The sequence below is a fragment of the Sabethes cyaneus genome, chromosome 2 (genome assembly GCF_943734655.1).
Source record: "Sabethes cyaneus chromosome 2, idSabCyanKW18_F2, whole genome shotgun sequence".
NCBI lineage: Eukaryota > Metazoa > Arthropoda > Insecta > Diptera > Culicidae > Sabethes > Sabethes cyaneus.
In genome coordinates this window covers 200,160,196-200,167,423 of record NC_071354.1, presented here as the reverse complement: position 1 = coordinate 200,167,423, position 7,228 = coordinate 200,160,196, and positions in this window count along the sequence as shown.

The following is a 7,228-nucleotide window of genomic DNA, read 5'->3' as shown; positions in this document are numbered from 1 at the left end:
TAGTGATGGTTAGAAACCCCTCCCCCCACTAAGAGGGGGGGCTCCCATACAAATGAAACACAAATTTCTGTATAACTCGACAACTAATCAAGCAAATAGAACAAAATTTGGCATGAGGGTGTTTTCGGTGACAAGAATTTATTCTATGGTAAATTGAGACCCCTGCCCTCTTTATAAGGGGAATTATAATTCCTCTCCTCTTTAAAAGGGGGGGCTTCCATACAAATTTCCTCATAACTCGAGAACTAAAAAATGAAACCAGATTTGGCAGGTGAAAGTTTTCTAGGGCAAGAATATTTTCTATAGTACATTAGGACCCCTCCTCACTTTAAGAGGGGGGGCTCCTGTACCAAAGAAACACAATTTTCTTCATAACTCGAGAAGTAATTAAGCAAATGGAACCAAATTTGGCATGTGGGTGTTTTTGGAGACAAAAATTTTTTCTATGATGAATTGGGACCCCTCCCCGTTTTAGGAGGGGGGGATCCTATACAAATGAAATACAAATTTCCTCATAACTGAAGAACTAATCAAGCAAATGGAACAAAGTTTGGCATGTGAAAGTTTTTGAGGGCAAGAATATTTTCTATGGTGAATAAGGACCCCTCCCCACTTTAAGAGGGGGGGCTCCTATACAAACGAAATACAAATTTCCTCATAACTCTAGAACTAATCAAGCAAATGGAACCAAATTTATCATGTGGGTGTTTTTGTAGGCAAGAATATTTTCTATGGTATATTTTCTATGGATTTCCCCACTTTAAGAGGGGGGGGGGGCTCCTATACAAATGAAAAACAAATTTCCTCATAACTCGAGAGCTAATCAAGCAAATGGAACCAAATTTGACATTTAAGTGGTTTTGGACGCAAGATTTTTTTCTATGGTGAATTGAGACCCCTCTCTTCTTTAGAAAGCGAGTTATGGCCCATCTCCTCTTTAAGAGGGTGGGCTTCCATACAAATGAAATGCAAATTTCCTCTTATCTCGGGAACTAATCAATCAAATGGAACCAAATTTGGCATGTGGGAGATTTTGGAGTCTTGAATTTATTTTACGATAGTTAGAGACCTCACCCCTGTGGTAGGGGGATATGGACTCTCATACAAATAAAACAGAAATTTTTGCGAAACTCAAAAACTAATCGAACTCGAGAAATTCGAGACTCTTCCATAAAACATTAGTCAATACAAGACCACAAAAACTATCTATAGTAACACTAGATCATTCAGGACAAGACGGTCGCGAGTGTTGCCGGTGACCCGCCGTCGGAAGCGCCTTCCACTGGGGGGCTTGCAAAACTCGAGATTGTGACAAAGATCATCCGAGATTCATGATTTATGTACAGCACAGGTTAATTTGTGGCAATACGAAGTTTGTCGGGTCAGCTAGTTTCCAATAAAGTAAATTTGAGAATTAAGCTTAGTAGTTACCTGAAAAGAAAACAGCACGAGAAAAAACCCTAAAAAATTGTTTTTTTGAGCCTTTGCTGGCCTAGTTTTAGTCTATATTTTTTCAGCTGCATATCCCGCTTTATCAAAACAGTATCGGGATGAAATTATCGATTTATCATAATATCGACGTCGTAAGTATCGATGAAATATATCGAAATATCGGCCTTCGAGTATCGATATCGCGGGTATCGATACGGTATCGCCCAATCCTATTTTGCTCATGCTTACCGCTAGATGGACACTAAAGCCCCACGTGGCATATTTAGAGTAAACTCTAAGGCTGATACAGATTACACGTCATAATTTCTTGCCCGTTGTTGTTGACGGTTGATAACGGTTAATCTGAATCGGCCTTTTTGGGTGGACCGATCAGATTGCAATGCAGTTTGATCGTCGAGTGTGTTTAACACAAGGGGTCGGACACTCAGCACATTGTACCGGGGCACTCCAGAGATATCAAGCGGCACACCTTTTATTCAAGTTTACATATGAAATGGGAGCACTGCCAGTTGTCAAAATCATCTCGCACGGTTGCCAGATCTATCAGATTATAACGAATTTAACAAAACTTGCAGTTCGGCACTTTCGGTACAGCATCGGCACAGTTCGGCTCGTTTCAAGTCGACTAACATAAAAAAGGCTGCGCCGAGTGACTGACCTCTTGGCACGAGCACGGTTTTCCGGACAAAGCTGGAATCACACGGACCATCGGCAACGGCGAACATCGGCAACGTATCGTAACGGAACGTCAGTGATGGTCGCTTGCATTTTCCGCCCCATCGACAGACAACCATACTTTTGCAGCCAACATCTCTTACTTACTTACTTATTCAGCCGAGAGCCGGAGTGGGTCTTGCCGTATCAAGAATTCCTCTCCATTGTACTCGGTCCTGGGCTACTCGCCGCCAATTCGTTGTGTCTCGACACACGCAAGTCGGCTTCAACCTGGTTGAGCCATCGTGCACGTTGAGCCCCTCTATTCCTGGCGCCGGTGGGATTTTTGAAGAGAACGGATTTCACTACACAGTCGACCGGCATCCTTGCGACGTGGCCGGTCCACCGTAGTCTCCGAACTTTCGCCAGGTGTATGATGGGAAACTCTCCAGGCAGGTTCTGCCTGTAGCTCGTGATTCATATGTCTCCGCCACTCTCCGCTTTCCGTTTGCACTCCGCTAAAAATAGTCCGCAACACCTTTCGTTCAAAAACGGCAAGTGCACGTATGTCTTCCGTAAGCAAAGTTACTGTTTCAAGTCCTTAGAGGACTACCGGTTTTATTAGCGTTTTGTATACCGTCAGCTTTGTGCGGCGGCGTATGCTCCTAGATCGAAACGTCTTGCGGAGGGAAAAGTAGGCTCGATTTCCAGCTTGAATGCGTCGTTGGATCTCCTCACTCGTATTATTGTCGGCGGTGACCAGAGATCCCAAATATGCGCACTCATCAACCACTTCCAGTTCATCGCCTTAATAAGTCACTGTCCGTAGGAGGTAAACGTTACTTTCTCGGGAGCCTCTTCCTACCATATATTTGGTTTTCGACGCATTAATTTGTAACCCTATCCCCCAAGCCTCCTGTCGTGAACCGAAACGACTGACTTGCGTTCATCCGCCAGTGCTCTTACTGCTGCTAACCAGTGAGCGGAAGGGTCCGCGCCGCTGGTGGGTATCAGCCACCTTTTACTGCGGTGCTTTCGAAACCTTCGGTATTGCTACCGGTTGTCCTTTCTGCTACTAGTGGATCTCCGCTCCTGTTGCTGCGGCAGTACCTTTCAGTCCGAAAGGCGTTCATCTGCCCAGCTATCGGTTTAGCTACCGATTCTCCTTTCAGCCATATGGTCCAAGGTGGGATGAGCCTCCAGATGTTATCTCTCCAAAGTTCGTCACAAGAATGAGCATTCATATGGATGACGTCCGTTTATATAGCATCGTCTCCTGCTGCTATATCGCCGTTGAGGTGCTCATCGAAGAACTGCTTCCACCTGTCGAGCACCTCGAGCTCGTTTGTGATTAGATCCCCTCCCTCCCCAGATAACACAAAATCGTAATAGAAAGTTCATAATAAATCGTTTTCATGTCAATTTCACATTGGAATTGTATAATAATTAGAGTATGTCAAATCGAAGTGAACAATAAGTTGTTTTGCAGTCGTGCGTGCCTTCATATACAATTCATGACTGTGAGTTATAAAGCAGTATAGACGATTGCAATATTTGATTATATCTTAATCATATATTCAGGAGTATTTAGCTGCGTGTTATAAAAACTACGCAAAAAAGAATTACAAATAATTGTCAAAGCTTTCGCACGTATATCGCCTCCACTTTGGTATATATATGTTCTTATATGGCGTGAAATATAACTTTTTCGTTCAGATATGATTTCGCATATCTCAGTTGCAATCGAGATATACAAACCAAATGGTTTACTGGGTCGTCCCTACACATGTCAGGTTTTGGTGTGTGGGCCTTGCGAGTTTGGTTCACCTTCTCGTAAAACTTGCGGGTGTCATTAGCCCGGAATAGTTGTTCCAGCTCCTCACGATCTCTGTCTTCCTTCTGGCGCTTTTTCCTCCTCAGGATCGCGGTCAACTCATTCCTCGCTCGTCGACACTTGGCCATTCATCCAGCTTCATCCAGTATGAGCGCGTAGTTTTCGGCAGTTCGTGGGTTGTCTAGTTGTCGAATGTTTAGCCGAGGAGGACGACTTTGTCGCGAGGTATAAACCGTCGACAGTTTTAAGCGCAGCACCTTAGCGTGAGCGAAAATAAAATAGCATTTCATCACTTCGTGTCACTCGACTGCCAGCAGCTTGATTTGGGCCCGCTGTCATATTTTGAGCCCACCCAGTAAACCATTTGGTTTGTATATCTCAATTACAACTGAGATATTCGAAATCATATCTGAATGAAAAAGTTATATTTCACGCCATATGAGAACATATATGTACCAAAGTGGAGGCCATATACATGCGAAAATTTTGACAACTATTTGTAATTCTATTTTGCGTAGTTTTTATAACACGCAACTAAATACTCCTGAATATATGATTAAGATACAATCAAATATTGCAATCGTCTATACTGCTTTATAATTCACAGTAATGAATTGTATTTGAAGACACGCAAGGCTGCAAAACAACTTATTGTTCACTTCGGTTTGACATACTCTAATCATTATACAATTCCAATGTGAAATTGACATGAAAACGATTTAATGTGCACTTTCTATTACGATTTTGTGTTATCTGGCAGGGCATGCTGTCGCTGACGTCCACTGCAGCTCGATATAGGGATGTCGATGGGGTGGAATTTTCAATGTGATGCGCATTCAGACGCGTCCGGAACGTCCCATCACGGAACGTCAAGGCACTCGTGTGAATGCGCTCATTGAAAATCACCAAATATATGTCGACTAACATTTGAAAAGGGCGAATAAGCCAACTGTCAAACTGGACGAATGAAAGATCATTTTCCTATGCTGCTCCAGCAAAAAATAACGCTCGCTCGGTCTGTTTGACGTTTAGCTTATCCGCTTATTTATTAGCTTATTATTAGCTATTATTAGCTTATGTTGGTCGACATACTATATTAACAATACTTGACAATAGTTCACTTCGCAAAATCCCATATATATGGGATAACACCCTCCTGCGGACGCAAAAGTAACACCCTCTTGCGGACAAAAAGGTGACTAAAAGCTTTTGTCGAAAGTTGAAGAAAAAGCCTTTTTTGAAGAAAAAGGTGCGGCCCAGATAACACAAGATCGTAATAGAAAGTTCACATTAAATTGTATGCATGTCAATTTTACGTTGGAATTGCATAATGATTAGAGTAAACAAAAAATTGCTTTGCAGTCGTGCGTGTCCTCATATACAACTCATGACTGTTAATTATAAAGCAGTACAGATGATTGCAATATTAAGTTATATCTTAATCATATATTCAGGAGTATTAAGTTGCGTGTTACAAAAACCGCTGTATAAAATGCAAGACAGAATTACAAATAATTGTAAAAAATTTCGGACGTATATTGCCTCCACTTTGGTACGTATACGTTCTTATGCGGTGTGATATAACTTCTTCGTTCAGATATTGTCAATTGCAAGGAAAATTGCACCATCCAAAGTGCGATATCGTTCATAAAAGTGCTATTTTGCATTAAATCGTTTCGGTATCTTCGGCGCACTCTTTCGTTATCTTCCAAGCAATAAGTGCGCCGAAGATACCGAAACGATTTAATGCAAAATAGCGCTTTTATGAGCGATATCGCACTTTGGATGGTACAATTTTCCTTGCAATTGACAATATTGCTGATTGCAAGGAAAATTGTACCATTCAAAGTGCGATATCGCTCATAAAAGTGCTATTTTACCACAGACAAACAGACGAGACACTCGCGATAATTCCATCGTCCAATCAAAAACCACTCATTTTTCAAAAAAGCATGTTTCGCAACATGGCCACACCGCGCCGCGCGATTGTTGCTTTGAGTTTTCCGTATAAAAACCATTCAAATGTACAAAACCCTACAGCATAAAACCCTGCAAATGCAAGCTACTCCGCAACATGCATAACAGAGGGTGCTAGTCTGCAAGCAAAATGTGCAGGACGATGGATTTTAAAGGATTTTCTTCTAAGTGTCATGTCAGTTCGTCAGTGATTTTACTTTAAATCGTTTGGGTATCTTCGGCGCACTTTTTCGTTACATTCCAAGCAATAAGTGCGCCGAAGAGACCGAAACGATTTAAGTTAAAATAGCACTTTTAACAGCGATTTCGCACAAATGAATTAGAGGGTCTAATGCTGACCAATATACCCTATTTGTGGATATTATTGTATAGAGCTTGCTAATCTGCAGTTGTGTTGGTGGTTTGTTTTCCCCCAGTTTGAAAAACGTCATGGAAAAACCAACAGCAGCAGCAACAAATCGCGTGTACGTATACGCGGGATAGTGTGCGTACGGTAGCTGTCAGCAATCTCAATGAAGTATTCCACCACGCACACATATAAAGATTTTTTGACATTAGCTGAGGCCCTCGCTGAGGCTGTTTGCAGTAGGAGTAATATCAACAACATCAAATTCCAAACTCCCGGATCCTCTCCTCCACTCTTTGCTCCCCTCTCACTCCTACATAAGCGATCCTCAGCAAATGTCATTCTCGTTGGTGACGAAACCGCAAATTACTTCATTTGTGGAAAAAGGTTGTGGATCCTGAATGCGCAAACGCCATCACTTCGTGAAGCATCTAGGATTGGGCAAAATTCCCGAAAGTATCGATAATTGAATATCAATATCAAATCCGCCGCTTTATCGATACCGTCGATATATCGCTCGTGAAGCATCGATATTAGATTTATCGATACTATTTAAGGCGGCATTCTGGGATTAGGAAATGCTACTCAAAAAAAGGGATTCATAAAAATTAATCAATAAAAAACATGTTGAGCAAAGAGAGGGCCCCCAAAACACGCACGCAACACATCACTCGCTCCAGAACAACTCTATTTCGGACACGTCGCTTTGTACGGAAAACCGCACCACAGCTGTTCACGCCCGACTGAATCGTATGCTGCCCCGGAATCCACAAAAATATGATGGGTTGTACTCCCGACACATCTAGATGACATGCTGAAGAGTAAAAATTTGATCCGTATTAGCACGGGCCTTCAAAAGCCAACCTGGTACTACCCTACGAACTCTCCAGCCACCGGGGATAGATGACGTAACAAAATCTGTTGGTGACTTTGACCAGCGTTATGCTGCGGTAATTGCAGCAATC